This window comes from Condylura cristata, unplaced genomic scaffold (assembly GCF_000260355.1).
Source record: "Condylura cristata isolate star-nosed mole 26May11 unplaced genomic scaffold, ConCri1.0 scaffold00005, whole genome shotgun sequence".
Classification (NCBI taxonomy): domain Eukaryota; kingdom Metazoa; phylum Chordata; class Mammalia; order Eulipotyphla; family Talpidae; genus Condylura; species Condylura cristata.
The window spans coordinates 60,457,919-60,471,194 of record NW_004567106.1 but is presented as its reverse complement, the minus strand read 5'-3'; the positions used below and the strand labels follow the sequence as shown (position 1 = coordinate 60,471,194).

At 38.0% G+C, this 13,276-nt stretch overlaps 1 protein-coding gene across 1 annotated transcript in view; it reads left to right on the top strand.

The window, feature by feature from the left end:
* Positions 1 to 13,276, top strand: part of KLF14 (Kruppel-like factor 14) — a 25,787-nt gene that overhangs the window by 11,298 nt on the left and 1,213 nt on the right. The window lies entirely within an intron of this gene.

Sequence of the window (13,276 nt, the reverse complement as noted above, 5' to 3'; positions counted from 1 at the left end):
ACCCCCACCTCCACCTCCACCTCCGGAAGTGCCAGCCTTTCTCTACCGAGTGGTTTTGCACCTTTGTCAAAACCACTTGGCTGTTTTGTTCTATTCCTTGAGTCTCTCTTCTGATCCATTAACCCTGCACCTGTCTTTCCCCAACAGACTGCACTGTACTCATATCACAGTTCTTGGAATCGGATGGCGTGGGTCTCCCTCCAACTGTGTTCTCCTTACCAGAATCACTTTGGTTATTTTAGTTCCTTTGTCTTTCCATACCCATTTCAAATCTATCTACCTGACAAAAACAGTCACCCCACTGACATGCTGACTAGGATCCCATTGAATATGTATGTCAGTTTGGAGCCCTCTTCTCGGTGTGGAGTCTGGAGCCCCTGGGACAGTAAGTCTCTCCTCTTTCAGCACTGTGTTAAGACTTTCAGGCCATGGATGACCATTTTGCTCAACGCATCCTGAACATTTCATGTTTTGGGGGAGTTGAACGGAATTGCTTCAGGTGGTAAATAGTACAGTCTTTTTAATTTTGATTTTTTTATTTGTTCACTGAGGATGCAGAAATACTAATTTTAGTATATTGACCTGGTGTTCTACAGCCTTAGTAACTTACTCATTCGTTCTAGTAACTTCTTGGTACATTCGTTGGGATTTTTTAAATATCGGATAATAAGCAGCTCTAGCTCTCCCTTGTAAGCTGTATACTTTCCTTGCCTGTTGCTCTAGCTAAAGTCCACTCACTGCTGAAAAGAAATGGGAAAGTTGGTGTCCTTGGTTTGCTTCCAGTGTAAGGAGGAGTCACTTGGTCTTTCGCCTTTTTGCTGTTGATGCTGTTACCAAGTTGAAGACAATCCTTCCTATTGCTGGTTTTCAAAGAGTTGTTAATCATGACTAGATTTTGAATTCTACCAGATAACATTCTCGATGTCTATTCACATTATCCCAGTTATTTTAACTTTATGCTTGCATCTCTAAGGCAGATAGAATTAATTTTTTATATTGTATATGGAGGTCACTGAAATTTATTTTCCCCAGATGACTACCTAATTGTGGAACACTTTATAATAAAGTATCTATCATTTCCCTACTCTCTTGAAATGTCACTTTCATTATATATGGAACCCTTACAATTACCTCTTTGTGGGACATCTCTTTTGTTCCATCAAATGATCAATAGTCTTACGCTAATCCACACTATGTTGATTCTCAATATGTTTTGTATGGGCTAGAAAAATGTCATTCCTGCCATTTTTTTCCTTCTACATGAATTTGAATCAATTTGCCAAATTTCATACAGAAACCAAGTGACATGTTGCCTGGAATATTGTATTAAATCTGTAAATTTGGGGGGGATAATACATGCTGTTGTACGACAGTATGTGCTTTTCCATTTGTTCAGCCTCTGTGAGCTTCAATTCTGTCGTATACTTTCCAGCGTGAAGATCTTTATCTTCCTAGCTCTAAAGTTTCTGGGACACTTGGATTTTTTCAGGAGGATGAAAATATCTGCCAAAAGTGAGTTTTGTATCTGTATTTCATATAGAAATATACAAATATTTTAGACATGTTATTTCTGGCTTTTTTCCATTATTACACTGAATGGGACATCTGGTTCAGTGCTTCAAGTATTTCATGATTTTCTTGTGGAGATTATTGAAAGGCACACATTTTCAAATATGGGGCACTTCTCTGAATATTTCCTTCTTAAATAAGGAATATGTGGTACATTTTATCAACTACTTTATGGGATACCTATTGAGATATATTCATCTTGTAGTCTACTAAGAGAACACAACGAATCCTTTTCATGTGTTTTCCAACTACTCTTCCTCTACAGAGATCTACCAGTGGGCTTGATCTAATATTCTTTTAGCACCCTGCTATATTTGATGTCCTAATAATTTATTTAGAAATTTATCAATAGTACTTGTGGTTGTAAGTGAATGAAACCATTTTTTTAGTTCTGTCTTCCTCTGACTTCAGAACAAGGTTTTCTACTTCATGGATGAATTGAAAGCTTTCAGTCCATTATATGTGCCAGAAACATTTCTATAAAATGAGGAATATCTGTTCCTTGATTTTGGTAGCTCTAGCTTGCAAAACTACTTGGATTTGGTGCTTTGTTTTGTTTTGTTTTGTTTGGTAGACTTTTAATTATTTTTCCATTTTTAAGATGGTTTTTAGGTTTTTCTCTTTCATATAGAACCAGCTTTGGTGATTTGAACTTCTATGGATCAATCATTTCATCTAAGTTTTTAATTACATTTATTTAAAGTTGTGCATAGTAATCATTCATTCTTCCACATTTCCTGTTCCTTACGTTATTTATATCTTCTTTTTTTCTTAATTAGATTCACTAAGCAGTCATATATTTTATGGGTCTTGACAAAGAAGAAGTAATTGATTTTAGCAATTATTTCATTAATTTCTATTTTATTCTTATTCTTTTTCCTTTTATTTCTTTGGGTTTATTTCCTGTTCTTTTTCTAGCTCTTGACTCAAAAGCTTCGTTTGTTTATTTTCACAATTTCTGTTTTCTACAAGCACTCAAAGCTGTAAATCTTCCCATTTGCCACACTTTGCGAGCACTCATAGCTCTTGAAATGTAGTGTGTTCATTTGTTCACTTCTAAGTAGTTTGTAATTTCAATTTTAATTCCTCCTTAATCCAAGTTAATTGGAAGTGTGTTTTCTTGTTTTGAAGAGGATAGAGTTTTTGTCTGAAATTTTTACTATTTTTTGTTCAATAATTTTATGCATGTGGTCAGCAAATGTAAGTTTTGTAATTCCTACTTTATAGATTCTACTGCAATTCCCTTTGTAAATATTCCATGTACATTTTAAAACTGAATGGATACAGTCCATTATTTCTTAAATATAAAGTTTTTTCACAATTGTATTGGAACCTTCCATATTCTTATCTATTCTCCACTAGAAACGTTAATTTGGCTTTTTTTGTTACATCTGTTTCCATTTAATTTTAACTTTCTGGGTTGTTTTCTCTTAGGTGTTTTGGGGAGACAGTACCTAGCTCTTCAGGGCTTGGGGTCATTTCTAAGCTGAAGGTCTTGTCATAGGGTTAGTAAATCCATTCACATCGTGATTTTGATTTTGGACTAATTTCTGCCTATTCCCTGTGTATACTGTTTATACACTTTATCGCTGACTCTCCTTTTTCTCCTTTCCCCTGTGATGGAATTGCTTAAGTTTTCTGATTTCTTTCTTTCAGCGATTAGTAACTCCCAGTTTTTCCAGTGCTTACTCCTTAATTTTTAAGCACATACTTAAACTTGCTTTATAAAACCAATACCTTCAATTAGTCATTGTAACTAACTCCACTCCAGCGAGTCAAGAACCTTTCCGTGCTTTTACTTTTCTCCCTTGCCCTCTGCTATTTCCCAGGGAAAGACCCCTGGGGATTTTAACTCCAGGTTTGTAGTTCATTCTCATGCTCGAGCTCTCTCGCGCTCTCTTCCTCCTGCCCTTTCTCCACGCTCCTGAATCGGTTGTGATTTTTACATTTCACCACGTTTGGCCACTGGATTTCGCATCCTGCATGTCTTCCTCTTTTGAATCACTTCTTCTATACCTGGCATGCATTGCTTAGTTACTGTTCTAGAGAGGACTGAAGTGGTGTGTTTTCTGGACACTGACACTTCTGAATGTGTTTTGATTTTGCTCTCACACTGAAATGACATGTTCACCTAGGTATAGAATTGTCAGTTCAAAATCGTTTTCCCTCAGAGCCTGGCTCCGTCTCCCCCACCCACCCACCACCACTGAGCCCACCATTTCCTCCCCGGTGACCAGAAAGCATGGGAAAGGAAGTCAGCTGGATGCTCCCGAATCCGTACCACTTCCTAATCACTGCCATGTCACAGGCTCTGTGCTATCATTTTCAAAAATGAAATATTTCAAGCACATGAAAAGTACAGTGAATAACACAGCAGACAGGAGTGTGCCCACCTGGCATGTTGACAAACCTAGTCAATCACCTTGTTGGTACCTTAGCTTTTGAAAAACAAAACACTAAATGAAATCTCATCCCCTTTCTTCCCCCACCAGAGATACTATTGCCTCCAAATAATCCATTAATGGATTCTGCTTTTAACACGTGGCTTTATTATGGATAAACAATCCCATATATAACTGAAGTAGTCCTTACCACATGGCTAATCACTTTACATATAATAACTGGCTGCTTTCTCACTGAAGTTCAATGAGGTGAGCACTATTATTATCCTTTTTATAAATGAGAAGTAACTTCATCAGGGTCATGTAATTGGTGACCAGCTAAGTGATGGACCAAGGACTGATTGGCTGGTTGCCGAGCTGGGGCTCTCAACAACTCTAGCACACTGATTCTGTGATAATTCCCATGAATTTCAGCTTTCTGTAACTATCATCCTATTAGACACAGTCTTCAAAAATCTTGGGTTTATTCTCTTCTCTGTCTCCTAAGCCAAAAACATTCTGTATGATTGAACTAGTTGGGAGTCGTCATTTATTTTCACCTGTCTATAGTACTGCCTTGAATTTTTATGAATATTTCGATTGCCCCGAATTTGCTTGCAAATGTTATGCTGAACATATCCGAAGCTGTCTCCTGGGGCCAAGAACAAGAGTCTTTCTAATGTATGTACCAAGATGTGAAATGTCAAAATAGCAAGTCATTTCTACAACTTACTGTCTCCAGCTTACACTCCCTCCATGTGAGAGGAGTATCCTAGCATCCTAGGCTGGGATTCAGCTCTGCCTTTTAGAGTCCACACATATTGCTGAACTATTGGTTCATTACTGTAGAACCTCTTAACCCACTTTTTTCCTGTTTTAATATAGACACCTCAGCTGGCCTCTGCTCTCTGTCTCATTATGTAAAAATATTTACTGATTATTTACTATGTGCTAACTCTTCCTGTCGATGGTTATTTTTTAAAGCCCATAACACTCCAGGCACTGAAAAGTATTTGAAATGAGTCAAATAAAGGCTCACCTGTTTTTCATAAGGTCATGTATACTTAACATCGACTTGTAAATTAACATGAGCCCGGGTGTAACTTGAAAGAAGTTCAGCTGGATAGAAATGGAACCTAACAGCTAAGCACATGGGGGTTTATCAAGAGCTGAAATGGAATCTAAAACACTGCATTGAAGTGACTAGGTTATATAAAGTAGAAAATATTTGATGTGTATATTTTAACACTAAACCGTTAGTTTGAAAACTACTGAATGTCTTATTATTACTAAAAAGTTATTTAACAAAAATAATTACATGTGGCATTTTGAGAAACTCTAAAGCATTAGAGATCCTGTCTTCCAGGAGCACACCTAGGGAAACAGTGATTATTTCGAAAGTCCTTTCATCCCGATACTCAGCCAGGGATGCAAGTCAGACTTCAAACAGCAACAGCAGCAGGCTCATAGCCCAAGTACCTACACCCTGCTCTTTCTGAGCAAAATAAAAAAGGATATTCTACCCCTTACTGGGCTGAAGTTCTTGAAGCCATGCATGAGCCTTCCCCTTCTCTCCTACCCTGAGCCCAACCCGGCAGCAAGCAGCCCCTCCCTGTGCTAAGCGAAGGACACCCAGATGCTGAGCACATCTGCACAGCCCCTGCTCGCTCTGAAGCGCCATTGTGCTGCTGGGGCGTTTGCCCAGTCTCCCTGGTCTCTTCACACAGCATCCAGAGTGAATCTCTAGAAAGTAACTGGGGGTCCCTTACTGCTCAAAATGATCTGTCGGAATTCCCGTCTCACTCATTTTTTTTTTAAAGATTGACTTATTTATGCATACAGAGAGGGGGTACAGGCCAGAAGTATAGGGGCAGTGAGAGGCTTCACCTGAGACAGAGTGGGGAGCAGAGCAGGCAGATGGAGGAAGTACACTGCTGAGGGGAGTAGCAGGAGAGACCGGAGAGGTCTGCTGCGCCTTGTGACTCAGCTCCTTGACCAGGGATTGAACTTGCACTGACGTTGCTGCCTCTAGGTTGCAGTGCTGCAACCCAACCCACTGCGCCACCAGGGAGGCCCCCCACCCCTCATGCTTTACATTGGCTTACGAAGCCCTTGCCTAGCCACCTTCTACCTGCCCAGGTCCCCAAACACGCTCATCTCCTGGCAGGTCTCCTGCCATCTTGTTCCTTCACTTAACCCTGCTTCAGCCTCACGTTGGCAGAATCATGGTTCCCCAAAGATGTCCACATCCTATAGCCTGCACCCAAAATGTCATTACACACATACGGACATTTGGTTACAGATAGTGGTGGTTTGGATTAGGGTATAGGCAAGAAAATGATAAAAGTGTATCCTGAGATGTATTTTAAAGGTAGAAATAACTATGTAAAGATAAACGTGAAGGACTGATGAAGAGGGAAGTATCAAAAATGACCCCCCAGTTTCCTGACTTAAAAAATAGGATGGGGGCTCTCCCTTGTGGCACAACAAGTTAAAGCACTGCATTATGAAGTTCTCCGAAGCCACTGCAGCACGAGTTCAATCTCCCACCCTGGAGGTGACCCACATGGCGCGGCAGACCTCTCCTGACCCGCCCACTGCTCCCCTCAGCAGTGTACTGCATTGATCTGCCTGTTCTGCTCCCCACTCTGTCTCTGGTGAAGCCTCTCACTGCCCCTGCACTTCTGGCTTGTACCCCAGTTATGTATGCAAAAATAAAGAAATCTTAAAAAAAAAACAACAAAGTTATCTAGAGAAGGAAGATAGGCTTCAGAGAGGATGGCATTGAATACTGTCAAATTTACATTTTAAATATTAGGTGAAAGGAGAAGGGAACAATGAATACTGAGAAGGAAAATTTAGAAAAATAGGAGAAAATAAAATAATGTCACTAAAAGAATGGAGTGTCATGGAAGCAGAAAGAAGAGAATGGTTCAAAGATTACTCAACTGCTCTGAGAATTCTAGTAATTTGAGGACTGGATTTGGCAATGTGGAGGTCATTCTTGACCTTTTTCCCCCCAGCTTTTTCAAAGAAGAGATTTTTTGAATTGTGGTAATGTCTATATAAAATTCACCATTTTAATCACATTGGTATATAGTTCAGTGACATTCAATGCGTTTATATGCTGTGCATCTGTGTGGATTTTAAGAATTTCTGAAGCAACATGAAGGCTAAGTGTTGGAGTGATTTTAATAATAAGTGGGTGGAGGGGAAGAAAACGGCGACCGAGAATATGGTCAGCTGAAGAAATTTGGCTTTCAGGGGGGTGGTGACCATGTGGCTGAAATGAGAGGATGGAGAGTCAATTGAGAGATTTCTTGGGAACTGGAGATATTAACCCATTTTTGAGTGCTGAGTCAAAATGTTCTTAGAAAAGGAGGGACAGAAGAGGTTGGAGAGAGAAGGTATGTTTTGAATTGGAGGCCCTAAGAAAGCAAGACATAGTGGGGCAAGAACTCCAGTGAGTGGACGGGCAGAAAGCAGAAAGGAGACAACACAGATGGAAACAGGTCTGCAGGGTTCCTGGGAATGAATGTTGACTATTTGAGGTTGGCAGTCGTCCAGGAAGAGCGATACAATCTGCCAGTTTCTATGGTCCCATTCACTTCCTCCGTGTTTATTTATAGAATGCCTACTGTGTGCGTCCTCGGAACCACTTGTGACCAAAGGGATGGGCAGGTTACCCTCTCAAGGCTTTCTGGAACATCACTTTGATGTTGCCCCTGGCACTGGTGCATGGGTTTAGGAGAGATTTCAGTAGCACTTACTTGAAGGCCATTCGAGACAGTTCGTTGAGAAATTACCCTAAGTTTAGTTGCTCTTCTAAACATTCCCATTTACTGCCAGTTCCACAGAAGTTACCCAAGAATGCACTGGCTACAGAGTAGCTAAGTGATAGAATATGAGCTGTACAGAGACCACAAAGTCTTGTCATCAATCTGAACAACTGACACCCTGTCCATTACCCAGAGAACCCCTTGATCCCAAGCAACCACAATAGACAATAAGAAACCTCCCCTCCCTTCCCTGAGGAACTATCTGTGTAATAAGGACACTCCTCTCTGCAGTTTCCTTCAATTCTGCCTCTTCTCAGCCAGAATGATCTCCCAGGAGGTCCTTCTCAGCAGTCAGGGACTGGGTACCCTCACTGGAAGTGGAAGAGCTATTTCAAAAGGTCCCAAACCAGCGTTCATAGTCCAACTCTAAGCCTCTGGTTTGCATTTCTTTATCAGAGTTCAGGAGCATCACCTAGACCATCTGCAATATAAGAACCATATTGGGTTTTTGGTTCACTGGTCCAGTTCTCAGATGAATGCTTGCGATAGTGAAGGCCACCTGTGTAAACTGGTTGAATGCGTGAAATATCTAGAACCATCTGTCAGCACAAGGATAGAACACTGTCTAGTCAAAGAATGTTTCCAGATCATAGTACTAGTGCTTTAAAGTTACTTGTGCTTCTGGTACTACTTGCCTTAACCACAAAGTTGCCTTCTGTATTGCCATGAGAGTTCCTCTTAGATGATCATGGACATAAAAGCAAATACTACCTTTTTCTGTCATTCAGAAAAAGCGCCTTCTTGAAATTTTAGTGTTTAAAAATCACAGTAAATTCCAAAGTATTTAGAACTGAATGACAATTGAAAGCAATATTTTGAAAACTAGCAGGATACAGATAAAGCAAGGGTAATGTAGAGCCCTTCAGTTTATTTTTTTAAAAGAGAGAAAGATTGGGAATTAGCATGTTAAACATTTAACTTGAAAGGCTAGTTTTTAAAAAAAATGAACATGTTAAGCTCAACAAAGCTGTGAGAGTAATAAAAATGAAAATAGAAGTTAAACAAATGTGTATGTTTTGAAAGAAACAAATAAGATCAATAAAAGCTGGCGAGCTGAAAAGCCTATGTTGAGCCTATAAAGGTTTGTCTAAAAACAGATAAATCTCTGTTAAGACAAAAAAGAAAAACTAAAATTCACAAATATATAATATCAGAATTATAAAGGATCTAATTATAGAATTTTTAAATAATAAGGGACTGTTGTGAACCATATACAAAAATTAGAGTCTTGAATGTGATTTCTGATTTTTAAAGAAAAATGTGAACTACCAAAATTCATTCAAGAAAAATAGAAAGCCCCATTAAACTAATACTAGAGAATTTGAGTTGAACTTTTTAAATATGATGATTTTACAGATAACCTTTACCAAACACTCAATAGTACTTGTACTAACTGTTACCAGAAAGGTAGAAAAAGGGACACTTCAAAGTGCATTTTATGGGGGTATTAGAAGCCTGATATCAAACATGAAGTAAGGCAGTGCAAAAAAAGAGAATTAGAAGCCAGATCACTTGTGACTATAGATACTAAGGTAGAAAAGCATGAGGTAATATATAAAAAAATGAAACAAAATAAACACAATAGTATATTAGGTCAAAACAAAGTTTATCTCAAAGAATGCAAAGGGTAAGTCCACATTAGAAAAAACTATCAAGGTGACTCGTTACATTAACATATCAATGACAAACCTATAATCATCTCAATAGTTTTGAAAAAGCACTTAGTAAAATTCAGTGTTCATTACATGGTTTTAAAATATTCCTACTTTAAACTCAGCTGGGCTGGAAGAGGATAACTTGATTTAACAAAGAGTTTCTAGCAAAAACTTACAGCAAATGTAAATAATGATGACACATAAGAAACACTCTTAATGAGATAGCAATAGGAGAACAATGCTTTGCTCCCACCCTATGTGATTTGGTGTTGGAGGTCCCAGCTCACTGAGATAAGAAAAGGGGAAAAGGTAGAAAGAGTGTTATTTGTAAATAATATGATTATCTCTGTGACAATGCAAGAAAATCTGTAAATAAGCTACTTAACTAATAAGAAAGTTCAGCATGTTTGCCAAAACAAGATTATTCCAAAATCAATAACATTTCCAAACAACAGCTAAAACCAATTAAAACAATCTAATAGAAAAAGGATCCCACATATAACAGCAACAAAAGCTGTGAGGTACCTAGGACTACATCTGACAAAGCAGTACCAGAATTTTATCAACAAGTTATAAAATTATATTAAAGGATACTAAGAAATCAAGAAAATATTAATGGATTGGATGACCTGATTTTATAAAGATGTCATATCTCCCAAAATGTAGCTTATAAATTTAAATCAAGAATATATCAAAAGGCTTTCCAGTGGAACTGGACAAACTGATACTAAATTTAATGTGGAAGAATAGAAGTTCAAGATAGCCAACAAAGGGGAGAGCAAAGGGGAGAAATGCCCATCAGACATGCAGGCGTGTTATAAAGCCATAATAATTAAAACAGTGTGGTACTGGCTCAGACTTGGTTTGAGAAGTGGGGAAAGGACAGAGTAGGCAGTATCCATGCATATTTGGAGATTTAACTTATAGTCATGGTGGCATAGCATATTAATGGGGGAAATAAAAAACCTTCTTTTAAGTCAGGTCAGGACAACAGCTTTTTTACAAGAGGAAGGGGAAATTAAATTAAATTCCTACCTGGCACCATTCAAAACAAAGAAAAGCCTCAGGTGAATCCATTTTACAAGTGTAGAAAGCAAAACTTTAAAACATTAAGGAAAAACACCTAGGAGACTCTATTTTCATGCCATCAGGTGTGGAGATATTCTTTTTACTAAGACATGAATGACACAAGAGCTACAGAAAGATCAGTGAAAATGACTACATTTTAGAGGTTCTATAGTGTAGAAGACATCAAAAGCCATATTGTACATAATATTTACACACTATATGAACTACAAATCACGTTAAAAAGAAATGAGTACACACACAGACCATTGGGAAAATGGATGTGGACTGTGAAAAAACAAATCACAGACTCAGAAACCTTAATAACCAGTCCATATATGAAGAAATGTTCACCCTCACTTGCAGTGAGAGAAATTCAAATAAACAATAAGATACTGGGCTTTTAAAAAATCACATGGTCATAAATAAGAAAAATCTAAATCTGGAAAGTGCTGAAGGTCATGTGAGGGAAACAAGAACTCTCAGACACTGTTGATGGGGGTGTGAATTAGAGGACCATTTGGCAGTCTCTAATAAAAAGTGTGTGTAACCTAGCAATTTCCATCCAGGTAGATACACAGAGAAATTCTCACATATGTGCAAAGGACACATGTACACATATGTTCCTATCAGCCCTTCCCGCAATACCAGAATATTGGCAGTGGCTTAAACAGTCATCAGTAGGGAATGAATAAATGTGGCACATTTATATGCATGGATCTACAATATAGTAATTAAAATGAATGAACTGGGTTTATTTTTATCAACATGGAGAGAAAGAATAAGAACATACCATGAAGGGGAAAAAACAAGACACATAATATGTGCAAACACCACACTGTACATTTCAAAAATCAAACAAAGCAATATTCTATATTTTTATGGGTTTTTATATAGTAAAAGTGTAAAACCTAGATTGGAAGCTTAATGACAATTTCATGATGTTTGCCTTGGAGGGTAGAGAATAGTTTGGGGGAGGAGTAAAAAAAGGGACTTTAATTCTATCAGAAATGTGGGATAGTTCACATTTTAAAAATAGATCTGCAACAGCTATGACAAAATGTTAACATTTCCCAATTATATGAAATACATGGCTTTTCATGAGATTCTCTCTGCATTCAAAAATGTTTACATTTTCTGTAAATTAAAGAAAGCAGCTAGTAAAGAATTCTGATAGGATTTTAATATGTGTATATTACATGAGTCAATAGGCTGAAGTTTTGAGGCAAGGGACTTTATAATTACCTGCTTTAGGACAGCATGTCCATAAAAATAATAAAGCTGACAGTATTATAAAAGTGCTGAAAATGAATAACGTAGATTCTGTAGGTATCAACATGGATAGTTCTCAAAAATCACATTGAGGGTAAAGAATAAATTAAAATAATATCTGCACCATACTATTTATAAAAAATTAAAACACATAAGCATGGATATATGCATTTACACCAATACATAGATGATTAGGAAATAAAGGAATAATAACAGACACTGCAAGATTATACACTGGAAATGCTGATTATCTAGGGAAGTAAGGAGAGAGAAGAAAATGGGACTGAGGGGAAAATAAAGTGACATTCTTTAATATAAATGAAAAAATTCTAAAGCCAATATGACAAATATTTCATGTTAAATTATTTTAGGGAGTAAATACATGAGTGTATCTTATTCTTGGCACACAGGTATTTTTTTAATTTTCAAAGAAAAGGGAAAGTACTCCAGAATTACAATTAAAATGCACGTAATTCACTGTTGTAAAAGTAAAGCTTCTCTGCATCAAAACAGTGGTATGATTATATTTAGAAATAATCCTATTTGTTTTTCTATATGTTTTAAATTTTTTTAATAAAAGGAGGGGGAAAATGAACGCTCTGGTGAAATGCTAAGACAAAATCACACACACATCTGACAACATAAAAAGAGAAACCTCCACAATCACAAAACACCATATGAGCAATTCTATACCATTTGCTGCATTTTCTTCTTTTTAATTTTGTCAAAGGAAAAATAAAAGATGTTGCCTAATTGGAACGTGACTTTCTATTATTAAAATTGTGGGAGTCCATTTTAATGTGTTGATCTCGCTGCTACTCTATAATTTATATTTCAGCGTGGAAATTTGTTTGCATGCCTGTGACAGGTTAATGCAGTTTAAACATGCATTTTTCTTTCGTTAGTTGAATAGTTAAATTGTTGCTCAAAGGATTTTAAGTTTCAATTTCAACCACGAGAGGATTCTTTGCTTTTTCAAGGTTAAAAATGTTGCTGGATCAAAATGCTATTAATTAATGGCTACGTAGTGGATCTATTTTAGGGAACTGCTACCGATCCTGGATTAACAGTGGAGCTGGTAAATGAGAAAACTTTTTTGGATGCAGATCTGCGGATATTTTTCATTTGGTCTGCAAGCGGTGGGCAGAAGTGAAATGCACTTGCAGCCCGGTTAACCAGCGATCGCAATTATGAATCGAAAGACATGTCAGGTATTAGCATTTTTTTTCCCTTAAAAAAAAAAGTTTCTCGGACTCCGCCGGACACCCAGCTGGCTGAGGACCAGCGGCCGAGGGGGGGCGAAGCCGGCAGGCTGCCCAGAAGTTACGATCGGGGAGTTTTCTCTTTATTAAAATTACCTGGCTCGCCAGCAGAGGCCAGAATGCGAAGACAAGATAATTTCTTAGGCTGTTAAAAATGACTTAGCCCGGTGGGCCGCGCGTTCCGAGGGGGTGTCCTGCGGGCCGGGGCGGGTCCCGCCGCCCCCGCGGGCTCC